Source organism: Phoenix dactylifera, chromosome 10, assembly GCF_009389715.1.
Source record: "Phoenix dactylifera cultivar Barhee BC4 chromosome 10, palm_55x_up_171113_PBpolish2nd_filt_p, whole genome shotgun sequence".
Taxonomy (NCBI): domain Eukaryota; kingdom Viridiplantae; phylum Streptophyta; class Magnoliopsida; order Arecales; family Arecaceae; genus Phoenix; species Phoenix dactylifera.
Genome location: NC_052401.1, coordinates 1,609,082 through 1,635,649, shown reverse-complemented (window position 1 = coordinate 1,635,649; position 26,568 = coordinate 1,609,082). Strand labels below are relative to the sequence as shown.

The 26,568-nt window shown below is 37.6% G+C and overlaps 1 long non-coding RNA gene across 4 annotated transcripts; it reads left to right on the top strand.

Moving 5' to 3' along the window:
* Positions 1-1,584: 1,584 nt before the first annotated feature.
* On the top strand, positions 1,585-25,721 carry LOC103703149. Of its 4 annotated transcripts, XR_003384892.2 has the most exons (9): positions 1,585-1,928; positions 2,016-2,105; positions 2,221-2,468; positions 2,566-2,725; positions 23,948-24,077; positions 24,312-24,615; positions 24,760-24,853; positions 24,935-25,156; positions 25,398-25,721. It is a non-coding gene; the product is annotated as an uncharacterized LOC103703149 (long non-coding RNA). The 4 variants fall into 4 exon arrangements; XR_003384890.2 differs by having other exon boundaries at positions 23,956-24,077; positions 24,935-25,721; XR_003384889.2 differs by having other exon boundaries at positions 24,935-25,721.
* Positions 25,722-26,568: the final 847 nt, after the last annotated feature.

Sequence of the window (26,568 nt, the reverse complement as noted above, 5' to 3'; positions counted from 1 at the left end):
GTACTTGATGCAGTACATGAAGCCATTTTGATACCTCAGACCGCGTGACAGTTTAGAGATTCCTTTTTTATTTCAGTTGATCAATAAATCTCTTTGGACCATGCCTTAAAGCTGATTGATTCTAATCATATCTGCTTATGATCTTCTGATTATATATATACTAAAGCTAAAGAACAACTCCGCAATAACTTTTTATATGATTATCTAAAAGTTATTTTCATTCTTTCTTTTTCCAAGATAAAACTCGTGAACGATGCATGCATGTATCATAAAGATCTAAGTTTCAACGTGATTAAATGATGGCATCTTATAAATAATTTTATGCTCTATTGAGTATGAACAATTAGGTGCATTGATGATAAGTCTCTACTCCATGATGGAGGATGCAAACAGAGGCAATTCAGGCTCTAAGGAACTTGTTCAAAGAAACAACGTAGTTACTCATACATGGCTGCAAGGCACTATTATTTGGAGTTTTAGGCCCATTTCTTATAATTATCAAAGCTGAGATCCAAGTAGACCTCTTGTCATCACAAATTCTTTGCTCGATTAATGATGAGCTCTGAGTACTACTTCAATACCCAATCGTCGTTGCGTGAAATATATGCAGAGTGCGATAATTTTCTTCAAACAAGTTTGCTTGCCATTCAGATCAGGTGTAAAGCGCAAGCCTAGGTTGTAAACAACGATAGCAGATCTTGGAAGAGCAGCCCACTTGTTAACTTTCCAGCCCAAGACCCACTTATTTCGGAATGAAATGTCAAAGGTTTTAGATGACAACGATCTGAACGTGGGCCAAGCTTGGGTTTTAAATAAGCCCAGCCTGAAGCTTAATTAAAAATAAATATAGTTTAGGCCCAAGGTCTGGCCCATATCGGTTCTTAATAAGCCCATTTCCATGTTGGTATAATTATACTTACTTTAAACAAATACACCCTGCTTAATTTGATGGGAAGAATGAAAACCTCATTTTGGACTTCATTTACCAATTTTGATCCATTTCATGGATAAAATACTTCAATCTATCCAAAACCAAGACCATGCCCGATAATAGAAATTACTTGTTGAGAAATCGAACATCAGTCGACTCTCTGTCTTCGATTAGTGGAATTACTTTTATTAAAGAAACAGGATACTCTATAAGCTACGAGGATTTTCAGATTAACAAATCCAGCAAATCCTCTCTCGTTTCCTTTTTTTTTTTTGAAAAATACAAACACTATGGCAGTGCTCAAATTATAACATTTGCCCTCATCTCCATTGCACAATTAGCATGCATCTAATCTATGATTCCTTGATCATGTATGAGATATTTACCCGGAAAAATTATTAAATATATAAATCTCCTCTCAAAGAATATGTATGGTAAAACATTTAATCTTCTACCAACAACTAATACCCGATATTAAATCCACCCAAATCAAACTCATGGATCGCCTTCATGGAACACACCTTTGCAGGCCGATATCGTGGACGAAACAGGCTTAAGATCCAAATAGGCCATGAACTGGGCCTTTTAAAGTGGGCCGTGACAGACTCTGACCCACAAATTCTTTACAAGTTTAAAACAGGAAAAGGATGGGTTCTTGGCTGCTAACGGGCGGATTCGTCCACCCACGTCTGTGCGAGTAGTTGAAGGGGAGCGGCGATGGACCGCGGCGGCGGAGATGGTGGAGCGAGGCGGCGGAGATGGTGGAGAGAGGCGGCGTAGGACGTGGCGGGGCGGCGTCGAGGGGGCTCTTCGTCCTTCAGTCTATCGTCTTCAAGATGGAAAACCATTCCCCTCCGTCCGACGACCTCCGCCTCGCCGACCACCACTCCTCCCCCGGCTCCTCTCCCAAGGCCGGCGAGCTCCTCTCCCGCGACCCTGTCCCTCGCCCTCCGCCTGGATTAGGGCCATTCCGACGTTCTTGGCGGCCGGAATTAAGGTTCCGGTTTCTATCCATTCTGATCAAATCTTGTTCTTGGTTCCGTTCCTTTTTTAAAAAAAAATTGTTCTCTATCCTGAATCGAAGGGAGTCCGAGACGGTCAAGGAGAAAGAACCACCGAAAGAAGAAATTAGGGTTTCCCAGTCGTTCAAACAACCAAGAAGAAGACGAAGATGGTATATCTTCTCGGTCTCTTGTTTCTCATTTGGAATTCTAGTACTATTTTCTGTGGGGCATATCCAATTAATTCTAGTAAATTCTCCTTTCTATTTTTTTGTGGTACATTAGCAGTTTGGGAGGCCATTGCCGACCGGGGGGCAGCAGATGAGGTGTTGCTCTCCTTGCAGAATGAAGCGACTTCGAGCCCTTCACGGGATGATCCCAAAAGGCGAGGAAGGGGGTCGTTCTTGGACAAAAAGAGCTGTTTGTATGGTGACCAGCCTGACATTGTGACCGCCTTAGAACGCAATTCGGGGGTCCGAGAATGAAACGGATGCTCGTGGTCACCATTTTGAGGAGGAGTCGACCGGAACTAGACTGTGAGTATTCTGACTTCCTGTTCCTCGTTAACTTTCATGCTTGTTCTTCACCAAGAAACGAAAAAGAAGGTGAATGTGATCTTTACAATGCTCTCAGCAAGATTTGGTACCAGCGATGTTCTTGTTCTCTGTGATTTCCTCCCTAGTACTCGAACGATCGATTTAGAGAAGCTCTTTGAGAAATTAGAGATCGTGGGGTCCTATATGCTGGGTTAATGATACTGTTGCAATTGCAGTCTTTCGAACACCAGCCACTGGTAAGTTATATGATCTAATTCCTTTTACTGTTTGTGGAACATTCTTTTTGAAAGTAGAGTTCAAGAATTATGATATGGAATTAGAGGTTTTATCTGCATTGGTTTAAGTAGTATCCAGAACAAATGGTGGAAATATACTAATTCATTTTCATTATGGAACCAGAGTTTGATATTTGCAACTTAAGCTGCTAACCGAGGTGCTCGGATGAATTTTTCTGTTTTGGATTTCAGCTGAGTATCAAGTTACCATTCACCAGACTGACTTTCATGATCAATGATCATTTAGTATTCCATTCATATAACAGGTTTAAAAGGTTCATCATTGTTGATATTCTTCTCCCCCTTTTGTCTTGCTTCAACTAGCAGCAGGAATTACTCATAACCAAGTAGGGATATCCTTCTAGTCCTTCTGTCATGTCTATTATTCATCAAACTAATTTTAACCTATTTTAAAATCTCATAGACTAGATTTGACTAGAAGGGGGGCAGTCTGTGGCACTCATGTCATGTCCTCACACCTATGTAATTCCAAATGGATGGTTCTTTGTGTTCTTTGGAGGGGAAATTTTAAAGTATTGTTGGCTATAAATGGGGGAGTATAGGGGATTACTTTTGTTCCTTTTTTTTTTTAAAAAAAATAAATAAATCATGAGAAGTGTATCATTATGGTTACAGATTGACTTCATGGAGCACGAGGATGATTAAAGATATGTTTTAGAGTAATTTTAAGCTGATTTTGTGGGATTTGAATATGTTTTGATTGACTTGCTGTTGCTAATAAGTAGATGATATATGTGCCTTAGTTAAAAATTGTCAATTGTTCAAGCTGGGCACAATCAAAGACAGAAAAACTTTTGTTTTACTTAGGACTCTAACATTCCAATTTCTTTGACTTCGAAAAAATATGACTAGTAGTGACTCCATTCACACTTAGCCCTTTCTTTGACATAAACTTAACCAAAATTAATTTTTAACTGCGGTTGATGCTTCCAATGAATGTAGACTACCAACTGCCACTCACCTCTCCCATAAAATTCTTGTTCGCATTAGATTGTCATGTGGAGCAAACCTAAGACAATCTTCTATCATGGTAGACAACTTGAGGAATGAAGTGGAAGCCAACTTGACGGTATAGGCCCTTGCCAATTGACATCCATACTGCTTGGGAAGGTATTAAGGCCTTATTTGGTATTTGTTTTGAAGGCCCAAAAAGCATTTCTTAGAGGACTAGAAGCTCTTCGGATGATTTTGAGGTGTTTCGATATAAATTTTGAAATGGCTTTTTGGCCCATCCAAAAATTGAAAAAAGTCTACTAGGGAAAAAGCTGCAATTTGGAGCTTAGGGTAAAAGATCTACTTGAGATGTGTTAGGAAGTTTTCTTTTGTTTTTTTTTTTTTGGTGGATAAAAATCTTACCTAAGAGACTTGAATTTGAGTCTATGCAAAGGATTTTTTTTAAAAATAATTTAAATATTTTTATTGCAATAATAATTTTCATTTGTACTTTTATCATCATAATCCATGTAATTAAGGATTTTGAGTTTAAATCTTATGATAATGAGGAGGATCTGCTTCCTGTTACTTGTTTAGAGATTGATGATCATAAGAAGAGAGGAGTCGAACAAAGTCAAATATTGAATAACCATGGGATGAATGTTTAATGTGTTCATATTGTTACTCTTCTTTTGAGTCATTGACTTGTTTATTTAGGGTATTACGCATGTAATACAGATATTTAGAAATGTTGGTGAATATTTATGTTTGCTATTATGATTGTGGATAAATAAATAATTTTATCTAAATCTCCCTGTCCTCAATTTATGTAGAGTGTACTTATCATAACCAACCTCAAGCCATTAGTCAAGTTTAAGGTCACCGCATAATATCCATGATCTTTTTAAAATTCAAAATATCTAAGTTTAATTTAGAGTAGGTTAATCTTGGATTTCCCGTGGCAATTTGATTAGACAATCTAGATCGATCTTTCTTCCAAAAGAATTTACTCCAAATTCAGTGGGTTAGAAGTCTTTGAGCCAATATCACCGAGTAGAATCAACTCCATTAACCTCCAAATCTTTCTTCATCAAGATTCTTAATATCTATCATTAATGCTATACATGATAATTCATGTAAGCATATTACGACCGAAGTTTCCACTCAATCTTATATTTTACTAGTGGCTTCATCAACAATGACAAAAGCTCCCTACTTAAATCATAAACCTAGGCTTGAGTTTAAATTAAGGGCTCGTTTGGTTCGCGGGAAGCATTTTTCTTCCTAGGAATATGATTCCTGGGAAACAAATTCCTAGGAAGAGAATGCCTAGGAAAGTACTTTTGGCATGTTTGGTTGACCATGTAAAAGTGACAAATTTCCAAGGTGCTTATGTTTGGTGGGCCATCCACTTTCCTAGGAAAGTTATATATAATTCCTATTATGCCCTTAATAAAAATTAGGTTTTTAATGCCTCTTTAATGCTTCTTTAATGCTGAAGGAATTTTTTTGGGAAAAAGTAAAAATGGAGTGATTCCCGCCTCATGGGAAAGTAACTTTCCCATGTTTCTCATGGGAAAGACTTTTCCATGAAATGTGGGAATCACATTTCCATGGGAATACAACTTTTCCTTCTCTCTCCTTTGAAAACTTCAACCAAACAAGAGGCATCTCATTACTTTCCCGTTGACCACACTTTCCCCCCTTCTTTTCCCGCGAACCAAACGAGCCCTAACATATCCAATAGTCTCCAACAATTAAAAGAAATCTAGTAGTTCAATCCAAATATGAAAATTCAAATAACTAGAATTTTTCCATCAATATGCATACTCTATGGCCTCAAAATAAAATCAAATACATCAATAGGAAATAGACCTATTTGAAGTATCCGAAACTTCCAATTCCAAATATAATCCACATATAGATTTAACCTCGAAGAACAATCTACTCTAATACTATGAAAATCTTTCTTAGCTCACTTCAATTCTATGCAAGGTCCATGTACAAATTCAACTCTAATAATTAGCAAAACCAAAAGTGCGATCACATCTAACCCATATCAAGTCTAAACTTCCGAGTCATTTAAACAACATATGGACCAATAAACACAGTATGGTATAACCAACTAATTCGGTATACCATGGTTAACCTTCCTACACTTACCTTAAGTCTAACCTCTTTTATCATGATTAAAGACAAATCATTTAGTCCTTTTATACTCATCGTATACCAAACCCAATATATATATCACAATGCCTAATGATCTTGCACCTTAGCACTGAATTTATTTCTGCTGCTTTTTGTCATGTCCGAAATGATCATAACCTCAATATCTAATACATTTCTATCACAATCCCTACTGATCTTAAACTTATGCTCTGATTCCAATTTTGTCACAATTTCTAACAATTTTATAATTCACTCTCAGACTTATCAATCTAGTGGTCCAACGTAAGGACTATGATCATTCTGTAACTCCAAGGTGATCTTAAACTAGGCTTGATATTTTTCTGTCATAATCCCAATGATCTTAACCTAGCTCTGATAGTTTTCTGTCACAATTTTCAATGATCTTAAACCTAAGCTTTGATAGTTTTTCTGTCACAATCTCCAATGATCTTAACCTAAGCTCTGATACCACTCTGTCATGCCCTGAACCCAAAATCCGGGTCCGAGCACGCGACACGCCGTACACTCCTTAGGGCAGAGTCCCAGAGACTATGCAAGGCCTAAAAGTATATCACAACCTCAATATCCGTATCAATAATGATCTCAATTTATACCAAACATCAAAGTTGTTCCAATTACAAAATTGATCATCCAACTAGTATCAGTATACTCTATCTAATCATCCCCTCCACCTGTAATCTCAACCATAGCCATATATTATGCAACTGCAACAATAAAAAAGAAAAGAAAAGGGATTGTGAGCTTTAGCAGTAACGACATATCCACACCACAACACAATAATAATATAAGTTTGAAAACCGCAAGAAAACGTTACACACATCATGAAATTATAAATCGGTTATCAATAATGCTCGAATGATCAGTATAAATATGAGCATCATATATGAATAGAAATCCATCCACTCAAGATGATTTATCATACGATATCTCATAAATCTTCATTAGTGTGTTCAATGCTTTTCATTCCATTTCTTTTTAAACTTGATCCGATCAATTATCTTGTCGACTTTGGGCTAAATCTCAATCACGTTTTCAGCCCGTGACGGCTCATCAACAGTATCACATTTTCAGCCTGTGACGAGGCAACCAATAGTATCACATTTCCAGCTTGTGACGGGCAACCAGTAGTATCACATTTCTAGCTTGTGACGGGCAAACAGTAGCATCATATTTTTAGCTTGTGACGGGGCAATCAAGATAATGAGACAAGCCCAAAGTTGTTCATTTAATCAAGTTTCATCCACACACGTTTTCTTTTTATTTCCGGATTTAGACTAACTACGGTACGTTTTCAGCCCATGATAGGGCAATCAATATAACACAGTCAGTACAGAGCACCACATCCATTGTTCGATTATGCAAGTGTAAGTTCTGCTCATGTATACTTCATCATACCATCAATCACAAGCATACTCGATCAAAATACGATTTAATACAAAAATCTTTAAAACTATTCTTACTTCTTACTTATCTTGACATTAGCACATCATACATATATAGGTACAAAAAATATTTATATATATAGGTGTATATAAGGATTCTTATTCTTTGCTGACAACCCGGATGACTAATCATTGCCCCACCGCGATCTATAAACCAGAATGCGCAGAACCCTGCTCAATGTCCTCTTGCCCAAAAGATTGTTTTCCTACAAAACCAAATCAGCATCAAAAATTATCCGAAGTAACCGATAATCAGAATCCTCTACTAATCCACTATAGGGTCCACCATCATGTAGCAACCTAAAACTATTCAGCAGCACTTCTCAACCATGATTTTCCCAAATCAACCTAGAGAGAAAGTACCAAGAAATAGGAAGAGATAGAAACTAGAGTACAAGATCTCGTTGGACTTTTTTCTATCTAGATGACTGTAGCTCCATATAAAACTAGGGTTGATTGTGAAAATAAATTCATATAAAACGATATACGAGGCCAACTATAACGATGCCCGATTGTTCGAATCGGTCAGCACAATGTAATCCAATTCATCTGATCAAGAATCATATATAAAATCTAGGCTTTGATAGTTTTTCTGTAAGAATCCCCAATGATCTTAACCTCAGCTCTGATAGTTTTTCTGTCACAATTTTCAATGATCTTAAACCTAAGCTTTGATAGTTTTTCTGTCACAATCCCAATGATCTTAACCTAAGCTCTGATACCACTCTGTCATGCCTTGAACCCAAAATCGGGTCCGAGCACGCGACACAGCCGTACACTCCTTAGGGCAGAGTCCCAGAGACTATGCAAGGCCTAAAGTATATCACAACCTAATATCCATATCAATAATGATCTCAATTTATACCAAACATCAAAGTTGTTCCAATTACAAAATTGATCATCCAACTAGTATCAGTATACTCTATCTAATCATCCCCTCCCCTGTAATCTCAACCATAGCCATATATTATGCAACCTGCAACAATAAAAAGAAAAAGAAAAAGGGATTGTGAGCTTTACAGTCCCAGTAAGAATCTCCACATATCCACACCAACACAATAATAATATAAGTTTGAAAACCGCAAGAAAACGTTACATACATCATGAAATTATAAATCGGTTATCAATAATGCTCGAATGGTCAGTATAAATATGAGCATCACATATGAATAGAAATCCATCCACTCAGATTGATTTATCATACGATATCTCATAAATCTTCATTAGTTGTTCAATGCTTTTCATTCCATTTCTTTTTAAACTCGATCTGGATCAATTATCTTGTCGACTTTTGGCTAAATCTCAATCACGTTTTCAGCCCGTGATGGGTCATCAACAGTATCACATTTTCAGCCTATGACGAAGCAACCAATAGTATCACATTTCCAGCTTGTGACGGGCAACCAGTAGTATCACATTTCTAGCTTGTGACGGGCAAAAAGTAGCATCATATTTTTAGCTTGTGACGGGGCAATCAAGATAACGAGACAAGCCCAAAGTTGTTCATTTAATCAAGTTTACATCCACACATCGTTTTCTTTTTATTTCCGATTTAGACTAACTACGGTAATGTTTTCAGCCCATGATAGGGCAATCAATATAACACAGTCAGTACAGAGCACCACATCCATTGGTTCGATTATGCAAGTGTAAGTTATGCTCATGTATACTTACATCATACCATCAATCACAAGCATACTCGATCAAAATACGATTTAATACAAAAATCTTCATAAAACTATTCTTACTTCTTACTTATCTTGACATTAGCACATCATACATATATAGTACAAAAAATATTTATATATATAGGCTGGTATATAAGGATTCTTATCTCTTTGCTGACAACCCGGATGACTAATCATCTGCCCCACACGATCTATAAACCAGAATGCGCAGAACCCTGCTCAATGTCCTCTTGCCAAAAGATTGTTTTCCTACAAAACCAAATCAGCATCAAAAATTATCCGAAGTAACCGATAATTTAGAATCCTCTACTAATCCACTATAGGGTCCACCATCATGTAGCAACCTAAAACTATTCAGTAGCACTTCTCAACCATGATTTTTCCAAATCAACCTAGCGAGAGAAAGTACCAAGAAATAGGAATAGATAGAAACTAGAGTACAAGATCTCGTTGGACTTCTTTCTATCTAGATGACTGTAGCTCCATATAAAACTAGGGTTGATTGTGAAAATAAATTCATATAAAACGATATACGAGGCCAACTAAATAACGATGCCCGATTGTTCGAATCGGTCAGCACAATGTAATCCAATTCATCTGATCAAGAATCATATATCAAATCTAGGCTTTGATAGTTTTTCTGTAAGAATCCCCAATGATCTTAACCTCAGCTCTGATAGTTTTTCTGTCACAATTTTCAATGATCTTAAACCTAAGCTTTGATAGTTTTTCTGTCACAATCCCCAATGATCTTAACCTAAGCTCTGATACTACTCTGTCATGCCTTGAACCCAAAATCAGGGTCCGAGCACGCGACACAGCCATACACTCCTTAGGCAGAGTCCCAGAGAATATGCATGGCCTAAAGGTATATCACAACCTCAATATCCGTAATCAATAATGATCTCAATTTATACCAAACATCAAAGTTGTTCCAATTACAAAATTGATCATCCAACTAGTATCAGTATACTCTATCTAATCATCCCCTCCACCTGTAATCTCAACCATAGCCATATATTATGCAACTTGCAACAATGAAAAAGAAAAAGAAAAAGGGATTGTGAGCTTTACAGCCCAGTAAGAATCTCCGCATATCTACACCAACACAATAATAATATAAGTTTGAAAACCGCAAGAAAATGTTACACACATCATGAAATTATAAATCGGTTATCAATAATGCTCGAATGATCAGTATAAATATGAGCATCACATATGAATAGAAATCCATCCACTCTAGATTGATTTATCATACGATATCTCATAAATCTTCATTAGTGTGTTCAATGCTTTTCATTCCATTCTTTTTAAAGTTGATCTGGATCAATTATTTGTCGACTTTGGGCTAAATCTCAATCACGTTTTCAACCCGTGACGGGTCATCAACAGTATCACATTTTTAGCCTGTGATGAGGCAACCAATAGTATCACATTTCCAGCTGTGACGGGCAACCAATAGTATCACATTTCTAGCTTGTGACAGAGCAAACAATAGTATCATATTTTTAGCCTATGACGGGGCAATCAAGATAATAAGACAAGCCCAAAGTTGTTCATTTAATCAAGTTTACATCGACACATCGTTTTTTTATTTCCGAATTTAGACTAACTACGGTAATGTTTTCAGCCCATGATAGGGCAATCAATATAACACAGTCAGTACAGAGCACCACATCCATTGGTTCGATTATGCAAGTGTAAGTTATGCTCATGTATACTTACATCATACCATCAATCACAAGCATACTCGATCAAAATACGATTTAATACAAAAATCTTCATAAAACTATTCTTATTCTTACTTATCTTGACATTAGCACATCATACATATATAGGTACAAAAAATATTTATATATATAGGCTGGTATATAAGGATTTTTATCTCTTTGCTGACAACTGGATGACTAATCATCTGCCCCAGCGATCTATAAACCAGAATGCGCAGAACCCTGCTCAATGTCCTCTTGCCCAAAAGATTGTTTTCCTACAAAACCAAATCAGCATCAAAAATTATCCAAAGTAACCGATAATTTAGAATCCTCTACTAATCCACTATAGGGTCCACCATCATGTAGCAACCTAAAACTATTCAGTAGCTTCTCAACCATGATTTTTCCAAATCAACCTAGCGAGAGAAAGTACCAAGAAATAGGAAGAGATAGAAACTAGAGTTACAAGATCTCGTTGGACTTCTTTCTATCTAGATGACTGTAGCTCCATATAAAACTAGGGTGATTGTGAAAATAAATTCATATAAAACGATATACGAGGCCAACTAAATAACGATGCCCGATTGTTCGAATCGGTCAGCACAATGTAATCCAATTCATCTGATCAAGAATCATATATCAAATCTGGCTTTGATAGTTTTTCTGTAAGAATCCCCAATGATCTTAACCTGAGCTCTGATAGTTTTTCTGTCACAATTTCAATGATCTTAAACCTAAGCTTTGATAGTTTTTCTGTCACAATTCCCAATGATCTTAACCTAAGCTCTGATACTACTCTATCATGCCTTGAACCCAAAATCAGGGTCGAGCACGCGACACAGCAATACACTCCTTAGGGCAGAGTCCCAGAGAATATGCATGGCCTAAAGGTATATCACAACCTCAATATCCGTAATCAATAATGATCTCAATTTATACCAAACATCAAAGTTGTTCCAATTACAAAATTGATGATCCAACTAGTATCAGTATACTCTATCTAATCATCCCCTCCACCTGTAATCTCAACCATAGCCATATATTATGCAACTTGCAACAATGAAAAAGAAAAAGGAAAAGGGGTTGTGAGCTTTACAGCCCAGTAAGAATCTCCGCATATCTACACCAACACAATAATAATATAAGTTTGAAAACCGCAAGAAAATGTTACACACATCATGAAATTATAAATCGGTTATCAATAATGCTCGAATGATCAGTATAAATATGAGCATCACATATGAATAGAAATCCATCCACTCTAGATTGATTTATCATACGATATCTCATAAATCTTCATTAGTGTGTTCAATGCTTTTCATTCCATTTCTTTTTAAACTTGATCCGGATCAATTATCTTGTCGACTTTTGGCTAAATCTCAATCACGTTTTCAGCCCGTGACGGGTCATCTACAGTATCAACATTTTCAGCCTATTGACGAAGCAACCAATAGTATCACATTTCCAGCTTGTGACGGGCAACCAGTAGTATTACATTTCTAGCTTGTGACGGGACAAATAGTAGCATCATATTTTTAGCCCGTGACGGGGAAATCAAGATAACGAGACAAGCCCAAAGTTGTTCATTTAAACAAGTTTACATCCACACATCGTTTTCTTTTTATTTCCGGATTTAGACTAACTACGGTAATGTTTTCAGCCCATGATAGGGCAATCAATATAACACAGTCAGTACAGAGCACCACATCCATTGGTTCGATTATGCAAGTGTAAGTTATGCTTATGTATACTAACATCATACCATCAATCACAAGCATACTCGATCAAAATACGATTTAATACAAAAATCGTCATATAACTATTCTTACTTCTTACTTATCTTGACATTAGCACATCATACACATATAGGTACAAAAAATATTTATATATATAGGCTGGTATATAAGGATTCTTATCTCTTTGCTGACAACCTGGATGACTAATCATCTGCCCCACCGCGATCTATAAACCAGAATGCGCAGAACCCTGCTCAATGTCCTCTTGCCTAAAAGATTGTTTTCCTACAAAATCAAATCAGCATCAAAAATTATCCGAAGTAACCGATAATTTAGAATCCTCTACTAATCCACTATGGGGTCCACCGTCATGTAGCAACCTAAAACTATTCAGTAGCACTTCTCAACCATGATTTTTCCAAATCAACCTAGCGAGAGAAAGTACCAGGAAATAAGAAGAGATAGAAACTAGAGTACAAGATCTCGTTCGACTTCTTTCTATCTAGATGACTGTAGCTCCATATAAAACTAGGGTTGATTGTGAAAATAAATTCATATAAAACGATATACGAGGCCAACTAAATAACGATGCCCGATTGTTCGAATCGGTCAGCACAATTTAATCCAATTCATCTGATCAAGAATCATATATCACAACTAGGCTTTGATAGTTTTTCCTGTAAGAATCCCCAATGATCTTAACCTCAGCTCTGATAGTTTTTATGTCACAATTTTTAATGATCTTAAACCTAAGCTTTGATAGTTTTTCTGTCACAATCTCCAATGATCTTAACCTAAGCTCTGATACCACTCTGTCATGCCTTGAACCCAAAAATCCAGGTCCGAGCACGCGACACGGCCGTACACTCCTTAGGGCAGAGTCCCAGAGACTATGCAAGGCCTAAAAGTATATCACAACCTTAATATCCATATTCAATAATGATCTCAATTTATACCAAACATCAAAGTTGTTCCAATTACAAAATTGATCATCCAACTTGTATCAGTATACTCTATCTAATCATCCCCTCCACCTGTAATCTCAACCATAGCCATATATTATGCAACCTGCAACAATAAAAAAGAAAAAGAAAAAGGGATTGTGAGCTTTACAGCCCAGTAAGAATCTCCACATATCCACACCAACACAATAATAATATAATTTTGAATACCGCAAGAAAATGTTACATACATCATGAAATTATAAATCGGTTATCAATAATGCTCGAATGGTCAGTATAAATATATGCATCAGATATGAATAGAAATCCATCCACTCAAGATTGATTTATCATACAATATCTCATAAATCTTCATTAGTGTGTTCAATGCTTTTCATTCCATTTCTTTTTAAACTTGATCCGGATCAATTATCTTGTCGACTTTTGGCTAAATCTCAGTCACGTTTTCAGCCCGTGACGGGTCATCAACAGTATCACATTTTCAGCCTATGACGAAGCAACCAATAGTATCACATTTCCAGCTTGTGACGGGCAACCAGTAGTATCACATTTCTAGCTTGTGACGGGACAAATAGTAGCATCATATTTTTAGCCCGTGACGGGGAAATCAAGATAACGAGACAATCCCAAAGTTGTTCATTTAATCAAGTTTACATCCACACATCGTTTTCTTTTTATTTCCGAATTTAGACTAACTACGGTAATGTTTTTAGCCCATGATAGGGCAATCAATATAACACAGTCAGTACAGAGCACCACATCCATTGGTTCGATTATGCAAGTGCAAGTTATGCTTATGTATACTAACATCATACCATCAATCACAAGCATACTCGCTCAAAATACGATTTAATACAAAAATCGTCATATAACTATTCTTACTTCTTACTTATCTTGACATTAGCACATCATACACATATAGGTACAAAAAATATTTATATATATAGGCTGGTATATAAGGATTCTTATCTCTTTGCTGACAACCCGGATGACTAATCATCTGCCCCACAGCGATCTATAAACCAGAATGCGCAGAACCCTGCTCAATGTCCTCTTGCCCAAAAGATTGTTTTCCTACAAAACCAAATCAGCATCAAAAATTATCCGAAGTAACCGATAATTTAGAATCCTCTACTAATCCACTATAGGGTCCACCATCATGTAGCAACCTAAACCTATTCAGTAGCACTTCTCAACCATGATTTTTCCAAATCAACCTAGCGAGAGAAAGTACCAAGAAATAGGAACAGAAAGATACTAGAGTACAAGATCTCGTTGGACTTCTTTTTATCTGGATGACTGTAGCTCCATGTAAAACTAGGGTTGATTGTGAAAATAAATTCATATAAAACGATATACGAGGCCAACTAAATAACGATGCCCGATTGTTCGAATTGGTCCGCACAATGTAATCCAATTCATCTGATCAAGAATCATATATCAAATCTAGGCTTTGATAGTTTTTCTGTAAGAATCCCCAATGATCTTAACCTCCGCTCTGATAGTTTTTCTGTCACAATTTTCAATGATCTTAAACCTAAGCTTTGATAGTTTTTCTGTCACAATCCCCAATGATCTTAACCTAAGCTCTGATACTACTCTATCATGCCTTGAACCCAAAATCAGGGTCCGAGCACGCGACACAGCCATACACTCCTTAGGGCAGAGTCCCAGAGAATATGCATGGCCTAAAGGTATATCACAACCTCAATATCCGTAATCAATAATGATCTCAATTTATACCAAACATCAAAGTTGTTCCAATTACAAAATTGATCATCCAACTAGTATCAGTATACTCTATCTAATCATCCCCTCCACCTGTAATCTCAACCATAGCCATATATTATGCAACGTGCAACAATGAAAAAGAAAAAGGAAAAGGGGTTGTGAGCTTTACAGCCCAGTAAGAATCTCCGCATATCTACACCAACACAATAATAATATAAGTTTGAAAACCGCAAGAAAATGTTACACACATCATGAAATCATAAATCGGTTATCAATAATGCTCAAAGGATCAGTATAAATATGAGCATCATATATGAATAGAAATCCATCCACTCTAGATTGATTTATCATACGATATCTCATAAATCTTCATTAGTGTGTTCAATGCTTTTCATTCCATTCCTTTTTAAAGTTGATCTGGATCAATTATCTTGTCGACTTTGGGCTAAATCTCAATCACGTTTTCAACCCGTGATGGGTCATCAACAGTATCACATTTTGAGCCTGTGATGAGGCAACCAATAGTATCACATTTCCAGCGTGTGACGGGCAACCAATATTATCACATTTCTAGCTTATGACGGGGCAAACAATAGCATCATATTTTTAGCCTATGACGGGGCAATCAAGATAACGAGACAAGCCCAAAGTTGTTCATTTAATCAAGTTTACATCGACACATCGTTTTCTTTTTATTTCCGAATTTAGACTAACTACGGTAATGTTTTCAGCCCATGATAGGGCAATCAATATAACACAGTCAGTACAGAGCACCACATCCATTGGTTCGATTATGCAAGTGTAAGTTATGCTCATGTATACTTACATCATACCATCAATCACAAGCATACTCGATCAAAATATGATTTAATACAAAAATCTTCATAAAACTATTCTTACTTCTTACTTATCTTGACATTAGCACATCATACATATATAGGTACAAAAAATATTTATATATATAGGCTGGTATATAAGGATTCTTATCTCTTTGCTGACAACCCGGATGACTAATCATCTGCCCCACCGCAATCTATAAACCAGAATGTGCAGAACCCTGCTCAATGTCCTCTTGCCCAAAAGATTGTTTTCCTACAAAACCAAATCAGCATCAAAAATTATCCGAGGTAACCGATAATTTAGAATCCTCTACTAATCCACTATAGGGTCCACCATAATGTAGCAACCTAAAACTATTCCGTAGCACTTCTCAACCATGATTTTTCCAAATCAACCTAGCGAGAGAAAGTACCAAGAAATAGGAAGAGATAGAAACTAGAGTACAAGATCTCATTGGACTTCTTTCTATCTAGGTGACTGTAGCTCCATATAAAACTAGGATTGATTGTGAAAATAAATTCATATAAAACGATATACGAGGCCAACTAAATAACGATGCCCGATTGTTCGAATCGGTCAGCACAATGTAATCCAATTCATCTAATCAAGAATCATATATCAAATCTAGGCTTTGATAGTTTTTCTGTAAGAATCCCCAATGATCTTAACCTCAGCTCTGATAGTTTTTCTGTCACAATTTTCAATGATCTTAAACCTAAGCTTTGATAGTTTTTCTATCACAATCCCCAATGATCTTAACCTAAGCTCTGATACCACTCTGTCATGCCTTGAACCCAAAATTCGGGTCCGAGCACGCGACACGGCCGTACACTCCTTAGGGCAGAGTCCCGGAGAATATGCATAGCCAAAAGGTATATCACAACCTCAATATCCGTACTCAATAATGATCTCAATTTATACCAAACATCAAAGTTGTTCCAATTACAAAATTGATGATCCAACTAGTATCAGTATACTCTATCTAATCATCCTCTCCACCTGTAATCTCAACCATAGCCATATATTATGCAACTTGCAACAATGAAGGAGAAAAAGGAAAAGGGGTCGTGAATTTTGCAGCCCAGTAAGAATCTCCGCATATCTACACCAGCACAATAATAATATAAGTTTGAAAACCGCAAGAAAATGTTACACACATCATGAAATTATAAATCGGTTATCAATAATGCTTGAATGATCAGTATAAATATGAGCATCACATATGAATAGAAATCCATCCACTCTAGATTGATTTATCATACGATATCTCATAAATCTTCATTAGTGTGTTCAATGCTTTTCATTCCATTTCTTTTTAAAGTTGATCTGGATCAATTATCTTGTCGACTTTGGGCTAAATCTCAATCACCTTTTCAACCCGTGACGGGTCATCAACAATATCACATTTTTAGCCTGTGATGAGGCAACCAATAGTATCACATTTCCAGCTTGTGACGGGCAACCAATAGTATCACATTTCTAGCTTGTGACAGGGCAAACAATAGCATCATATTTTTAGCCTTTGATGGGGCAATCAAGATAACGAGACAAGCCCAAAGTTGTTCATTTAATCAAGTTTACATCCACACATCGTTTTCTTTTTATTTCCGTATTTAGACTAACTACGGTAATGTTTTTAGCCCATGATAGGGCAATCAATATAACACAGTCAGTACAGAGCACCACATCCATTGGTTCGATTATGCAAGTGTAAGTTATGCTCATGTATACTTACATCATACCATCAATCACAAGCATACTCAATCAAAATACGATTTAATACAAAAATCTTCATAAAACTATTCTTACTTCTTATCTTGACATTAGCACATCATACATATATAGGTACAAAAAATATTTATTTATATAGGCTGGTATATAAGGATTCTTATCTCTTTGCTGACAATCCGGATGACTAATCATCTGCTCCACCGCGATGTATAAACCAGAATGCGCAGAACCATGCTCAATGTCCTCTTGCCCAAAAGATTGTTTTTCTATAAAACCAAATCAGCATAAAAAATTATCCAAAGTAACCGATAATTTAGAATCCTCTACTAATCCACTATAGGGTCCACCATCATGTAGCAACCTAAAACTATTCAGTAGCACTTCTCAACCATGATTTTTCCAAATCAACCTAGCGAAAGTACCAAGAAATAGAAAGAGATAGAAACTAGAGTACAAGATCTCGTTGGACTTCTTTCTATCTAGATGACTGTAGCTCCATATGAAACTAGGGTTGATTGTGAAAATAAATTCATATAAAATGATATACGAGGCCAACTAAATAACGATGCCCGATTGTTCGAATCGGTCAGCACAATGTAATCCAATTCATCTGATCAAGAATCATATATCAAATCTAGGCTTTGATAGTTTTTCTGTAAGAATCCCCAATGATCTTAACCTCAGCTCTGATAGTTTTTCTGTCACAATTTTCAATGATCTTAAACCTAAGCTTTGATAGTTTTTCTGTTACAATCCCCAATGATCTTAACCTAAGCTCTGATACCACTCTGTCATGCCTTGAACCCAAAATCCGGGTCCGAGCACGCGACACGGCCGTACACTTCTTAGGGCAAAGTCCCAGAGAATATGCATGGCCTAAAGGTATATCACAACCTCAATATCCATAATCAATAATGATCTCAATTTATACCAAACATCAAAGTTGTTCCAATTACAAAATTGATCATCCAACTAGTATCAGTATACTCTATCTAATCATCCCCTCCACCTATCTCAACCATAGCCATATATTATGCAACTTGCAACAATGAAAAAGAAAAAGGAAAAGGGGTTGTGAGCTTTACAGCCCAGTAAGAATCTCCGCATATCTACACCAACACAATAATAATATAAGTTTGAAAACCGCAAGAAAATGTTACACACATCATGAAATTATAAATCGGTTATCAATAATGCTCGAATGATCAGTATAAATATGAGCATCACATATGAATAGAAATCCATCCACTCTAGATTGATTTATCATACGATATCTCATAAATCTGCATTAGTGTGTTCAATGCTTTTCATTCCATTCTTTTTTAAAGTTGATCTGGATCAATTATCTTGTCGACTATGGGCTAAATCTCAATCACGTTTTCAACCTGTGACGGGTCATCAACAGTATCACATTTTTAGCCTGTGATGAGGCAAGCTATAGTATCACATTTCCAGCTTGTAACGGGCAACCAATAGTATCACATTTCTAGCTTGTGGCAGGGCAAACAATAGCATCATATTTTTAGCCTATGACGGGGCAATCAAGATAACGAGACAAGCCCAAAGTTGTTCATTTAATCAAGTTTACATCCACACATCGTTTTCTTTTTATTTCCGGATTTAGACTAACTACGGTAATGTTTTCAGCCCATGATAGGGCAATCAATCTAACACAGTCAGTACAGAGCACCACATCCATTGGTTCGATTATGCAAGTTATGCTCATGTATACTTACATCAGACCATCAATCACAAGCATACTCGATCAAAATACGATTTAATACAAAAATCTTTATAAAACTATTCTTACTTCTTACTTATCTTGACATTAGCACATCATACATATATAGGTACAAAAATTATTTATATATATAGGCTGGTATATAAGGATTCTTGTCTCTTTGCTGACAAACCGAATGACTAATCATCTGCCCCACCGCGATCTATAAACCAGAATGCGCAGAACCCTGCTCAATGTCCTCTTGCCCGAAAGATTATTTTCCTGCAAAACCAAATCAGCATAAAAAATTATCTGAAGTAACCGATAATTTAGAATCCTCTACTAATCCACTATAGGGTCCACCATCATGTAGCAACCTAAAACTATTCAGTAGCACTTCTCAACCATGATTTTTCCAAATCAACCTAGCGAGAGAAAGTACCAAGAAATAGGAAGAGATAGAAACTAGAGTACAAGATCTCGATGGACTTTTTTCTATCTAGATGACTGTAGCTCCATATAAAACTAGGGTTGATTGTGAAAATAAATTCATATAAAACGATATACGAGGCCAACTAAATAACAATGCCCGATTGTTCGAATCGGTCAGCACAATGTAATCCAATTCATCTGATCAAGAATCATATATAAAATCTAGGCTTTGATAGTTTTTCTGTAAGAATCTCCAATGATCTTAACCTCAGCTCTGATAGTTTTTCTGTCACAATTTTCAATGATCTTAAACCTAAGCTTTGATAGTTTTTCTGTCACAATCCCCAATGATCTTAACCTAAGCTCTGATACCACTCTGTCATGCCTTGAACCCAAAATTCGGGTCCGAGCACGCGACACGGCCATACACTCCTTAGGGCAGTCCCGGAGAATATGCATGGCCTAAAGGTATATCACAACCTCAATATCCATAATCAATAATGATTTCAATTTATACCAAACATCAAAGTTGTTCCAATCACAAAATTGATCATCCAACTAGTATCAGTATACTCTATCTAATCATCCCCTCCACCTGTAATCTCAACCATAGCCATATATTATGCAACTTGCAACAATGAAAAAGAAAAAGGAAAAGGGGTTGTGAGCTTTACAGTCCAGTAAGAATCTCCGCATATCTACACTAACACAATAATAATATAAGTTTGAAAACCGTAAGAAAATGTTACACACATCATGAAATTATAAATCGGTTATCAATAATGCTCGAATGATCAGTATAAATATGAGCATCACATATGAATAGAAATCCATCCACTCTAGATTGATTTGTCATACTATATCTCATAAATCTTCATTAGTGTGTTCAATGCTTTTCATTCCATTCCTTTTTAAGGTTGATCTGGATCAATTATCTTGTCGACTTTGGGCTAAATCTCAATCACGTTTTCAACCCGTGACGGGTCATCAACAGTATCACATTTTTAGCCTGTGATGAGGCAACCAATAGTTTCACATTTCCAGCTTGTGACGAGCAATCAATAGTATCACATTTCTAGCTTGTGACAGGGCAAACAATAGCATCATATTTTTAGCCTATGACGGGGCAATCAAGATAACGAGACAAGCCCAAAGTTGTTCATTTAATCAAGTTTACATCCACATCGTTTTCTTTTTATTTTCATATTTAGACTAACCACGGTCACGTTTTCAGCTTATGATAGGGCAATCAATATAACACAGTCAGTACAGAGCACCACATCCATTAGTTCGATTATGCAAGTGTAAGTTATGCTCATGTATACTTCCATTATACCATCAATCACAAGCATACTTGATCAAAATACGATTTAATACAAAAATCTTCATAAAACTATTCTTACTTCTTACTTATCTTGACATTAGCACATCATACATATATAGGTACAAAAAATATTTATAGATATAGGCCGGTATACAAGGATTCTTATCTCTTTGCTGGCAACCCGGACGACTAGTCATCTGCCCCCACCGCGATCTATAAATCAGGATGCGCAGAGCTCTGCTCAATGTCCTCTTGCCCAAAAAATTGTTTTCATACAAAACCAAATCAGCATCAAAAATTATCTGAAGTAATTGATAACTCAGAATCCTCTACTAATCCACTATAGGGTCCACCATCATGTAGCAACCTAAAACTATTCAACAACACTTCTCAACCATGATTTTTCCAAATCAACCTGGAGAGAGAAAATACCAAGAAATAGAAAGAGATAGAAACTAGAGTACAAGATCTCGTTGGACTTCTTTCTATCTGGATGACTGTTGCTCCATATAAAACTAGGGTTGACAGTGAAAATAAATTCATATAAAACGATATACGAGGCCAACTAAATAACGACGCCCGATTATTCGAATCGGTCAGCACAATGTAATCCAATTCATTTGATCAAGAATCATATATCAAATCTAGGAAATAAATTAGGGGTTATCAATTATGGATCCAATAGTGGCTGACAACAGTTGGGTGCAGGAAGGACAGAGTCGACTATGTAGCAGCATCCGACGATCCGGGTCAGTTGACTCTGGCCAATCATGGTTTAGATAACACAATAGAGATTCATGATGATAGTGTCCAACAGTGCTTAGTATGGTCAGGTAAAGTTAGCATGACGGGTGGTCGCAGTAATCCAATTCATCTGATCAAGAATCATATATCAAATCTAGAAAATAAATCAGGGGGTTATCAATTATGGGTCCAATAGTTGCTGACAACAGTCGGGTGCAGGATGGACAGAGTCGACTAGGTAGCAGCATCCGACGATCCGGGTCAGTTGACTCTGGCCAATCATGGTTCAGATAACACAACAGGGATTCATGATGATAGAGTCCAACAGTGCTCAGTATGGTCGGGGTAAGGTTAGCATCACGGGTGGTCGTAGTAATACTAGTCTAGGACCCTCTACTGGGGTCAACTAGATAGTCACATCCGGGTGCTCGGATTGATCAGATCCAGTTAGTCTAACAAGTCAATTCAAGAGTCAGGCTACATTCAAGATAGCTCACTAAGATTAATGATGATAAAAATTCAAATGTGCTCGATAAGTGCCGTGGTAGGGGGCCGGCACGCTGTTCGACGACTATAGACCGGGGCCCTTTACCAGAGCCGATGAAAAGTCACTAACAGACACCCTTACTAGATCCAACAATCCTAGAGAGAGACAATCCAGGTAAAAAGAAATAAGAGAGAGAAAGAGGAGAGAGGAGAGAAAGAAGAGGGGAAGAAGAGAGAGAAACCCTCTCTCCTCTCTCTTCACGATCGGCCGTCTCCTCCCTTCCCCCTCACAAGTCCAAGGGGCTGTTGCCACGGTGGCTCGACCCCTACTCAACGACGGCTACAACCCCGGCCAAACTGGCAGCGGAATCGCGGCAAAAGAGCACCAAAATAGGGCAAGAAAAATTCAAAATAGAGGAACCTCCCATGGTTATTTTCCTAACCCACCACGACATGGTCTCAAGGCCCCCAAAGGCGGCAAGGCTCGGCCTTTCTCCGGTGGCCGGCGACGATGAACAAGGAAGAAATGAGGGCTGGCGCAGAGTACTCTATTTTTGGATAAAGGCCCGGTGATTTGCCGGCTAATTTAAAGGAAAACATGGCTAGAAGACCGGAAGAAGAGAAGATGAGTGGCTCGGGTCTTACCCCAGTCCGGCGAAGATCCGACGAGGTTTTAAGGCGAGGAAACGAGGAAAAGACTGGGAGAAGAAGGGCTAGAATCGCAGCGATTCTCGACAATTTGGATGGAAGAAAGTAAAGGACGAGCATGTTAAATTGGCAAGATCCTTGAGTTCGATTTGGAGTCGGATTGCCTTTGGAAAGTCTTCTTTTCCGCCAGAATCAGGGAATTGGAGTCTTCTTCTCCATCTGGATCGTGCTGTCGTGCATGGTTGGCTGGGCCTGGCCCCTTCGAGCCAGCCCACAAGCCCACAGGGCTGGCTGGTCACAGGTCGGGCTGGGCCTGGCCACTCCGGGCCGGCCCACAAGCCCAAAAGACTTGGTTATTATATAAAGTTTTTGCCAAAGACACAATCTTAGGTCCATGCCTATCTGAAGGCTAGGCAACTTCGCTGAGATGTTGATAAAATGTGGCGCATGTGTGCCTCACTTAGATGTCAAGGTGCAAGAAAGGTGTGCCACAGTAACTATGCGTCTGTTGTGTGTGTATGTCACCATGACCCAGAACCTGGCTCTGCCAAGTCATGACGAAGCGAGAATCTTATGCAACTTATGGCACTCTTTATGTTCTGTATGTCAAATTCATTAGCTTGATGGTTGGCATATACTAAAGGATCAGAGACACTCTTTATGTTCTGTTTATACACATCTTTGGGGTTTTGTTTTAATATTAGTCTTAACTTTCTGTTATCCTCCACCATTAATGTCATTTTTGACATAAGCTCGGAATGTGATTTTGCCCCCTCTCTGCTCATTATATATTATACTTCGCTAAACATTTTATTGGATTCTTTTCTGTAATCTTATAAAAAGATTGGCAGTCATGTATCAACCATACTGTTCCCTGTTGCCACACATGAGGCTCAGAGCAGCCTTAATTGCCCATCCGAAGTACGTTCGCTTTTTGAGGATCACTGCCTGTTGACCCAGCTTACTCCTAAAGGTATCTCCTCCTCTTTAAATTGCTTCTGGTTACTGTCTTTAGTGGCTCTGCTACAAGTAGAAGAAAACCAAGGTAGATCCTTGTGGAAGATCATGATATGCAGCACGTAGAATCCTTGTAAAGTATGTATTTTGCTCTTCATGGCAGTGAATTTGTGCTACCTATAATGGAATTTACATGCATATGTTGGGATCCTTGTCCTGTTTGTTTCTAATCGTAGATTCAATACTTCAGATCTGGAGCCTCCTTATCCAAGGCCTAAAACATCAGCAAGAACAACCCAGAGGTTGATTGCTCAAGGAATGGGAATAAAGCCCTGTACAAAAATTTGGGTCTATCTGAGCTGAGGAAGCAAGAAAGAAACGTATACATGCTCGGCAAACTTTAGGGGATGATGCATGGGGTTCTGGCAATGCATAGCGCTCTTTGCTCATTTGTCATTTTGATTGGGTTCTTGTGTCATCAATGAAGTGGAAGCAACATTCTCTGGTTCTTGGTGCATCAACGGCTTGCAAAAGAGGTAGCATCTCCTAAGTAGGTAGGAGCCACCGGTGCCCTTTTATTCCCTGAAAGCAGTCGCTTAAAAGTGAAATCAATTACAAGCGTTTGGTTCGGCAGATGTCTTTTTGTTTTCAGCTGCACCTCAAACTAATTATTTGTTCTGCGTTTTATTAAATTGCAGCAGCTAGAGAGATTGCTTAATTCCTGTGGAATGGGAAGGTAGGGATTTCGGAATGGCTTCTGTGCCATGGGAGGTGGACTTCGTGCCTTATTAGGTAGTAGATTTTCTACCTCTCCTTTTTTTTCTTTTTTTTTTTGAATGAAGGTGATAGATTCCCCCCGTCTCTCACACGCAGAAAATGATGGTCGACAGCCGGCATACCTTGGTCCGATTCTCGCCATCTTTATTCTTCATTTTTTTTTTTTTGGTGTTATTTGATAGACCGACCTGTGACGTGACGCCATCAATATGCATTTGGATGGGCAAACCCCGTGCTTCTCTCCCTCTCGACATTTCCACGGTCAGCCCCTCAATGCATCTCCATGTTCCGAGCAAGAACTTTGGACTTGGGGTTCAGGTCGGTTATCACTAATTTAAGGAAAAGGAGGAAATCTAATCTAGCTAACTTAATGATAAATAGTCCTCAGGTCTTCTTGTAGCATAAATAAAAGGTAAAAACAATTTGATAAAGTATTTCGCTCTGGAATTTATATAGTTGATGTGTAACTTTTTGTTTTCATCCATCCTCACCCGGTCTGGTACCGGCTATCATTTGTGTAACATTTTTATGGGGATATATTCATGCGTTACTGTTGCAGTACTCGAGAAAATGCTTTCGATCGAGCAATATTCAACACCTGCAACAACCTCTTGCGCCGCAGTATTGATCCGAAGTTGCTCCCACAGAATTTGCTTCTGATGCCATCTTGTGGGTTGAATCTTGTTGACGTTAGACTATATTCTGGGGAGCGGTAATTTGAAGGCACATGAGGTTATGGTTCAATGTAATTTTCTGGCCTCTCTCCCTAACAAGCAAAGTGCCGCTTGTAAAGATAATTATTCATTGGCTAACTTAAGATTTCATCGTCAACCATAACATCATTTTCCTGAAAATGAAGTTAGCATAATTGAGGTTCCGATCACTGACAATATCTTCAAGCTTGTAGAAATCATCACTGGCTAAAAATTTTCCTTGTCAAAAGTCTTAACATCCGGAAATGAGAAATTAAATAGCAGTCTTTCAAAAATTCTCTTTTACAAACTGTGATTAAGCAGAGAGACAGCCAATTGATTTTTTCTTCCTCATGTCGTTGCTGTTCCTGCATATGCTACCATGCATAAAATAGCACTACCCCAAGATGGATAATCTAGAATTTCAAAGAATCATATCTACAAACATGAATGCAGGTGTTAAATTTTTGGACAAAATTCATAAAAATATGAAGGCAATCCAAGCAGAATTGGTTTTCAGTATTTGTAACAGACGAAGATATTTGGTTTGGTTGGGTTCCACTTTTGCTCCTTAAGAGACAAGATCTAGATATGTATGCACAATCCATTCTATATATGTAGTATCCGGCAACCAGCTTGCATGGGAACACGTCTCAACCATCCATATTAACTGCAAGTTAGTATGGGTATCAACGTAGGCCTGATGCGGTTTTGCATCTTACAATGCTAGTTTTGAGTGATTATGGCGCTGCCTGGTTTTATAACGCTGGTTTCTAAGAAAAATCTATATATATATTTCAATCTCTATGGTATTATAGATGGAGCAAGATTCGTCAGCACTTGGAACAGGTTGGCATGCTCATTGAGTCATGGGCTTAATGGCTATAAGTATAATGGATGCTCGGCTAGCCTGCTTCCAAGTGTTTTAATCAGTATATTAACTCATAATTACGGACGAACGTCCTCCACAAATTTAGAAGTCGGGCTTTCCTTAGGAGGAGCACAGGTTTATTATATGTTAGGTATGCTAATAAAATA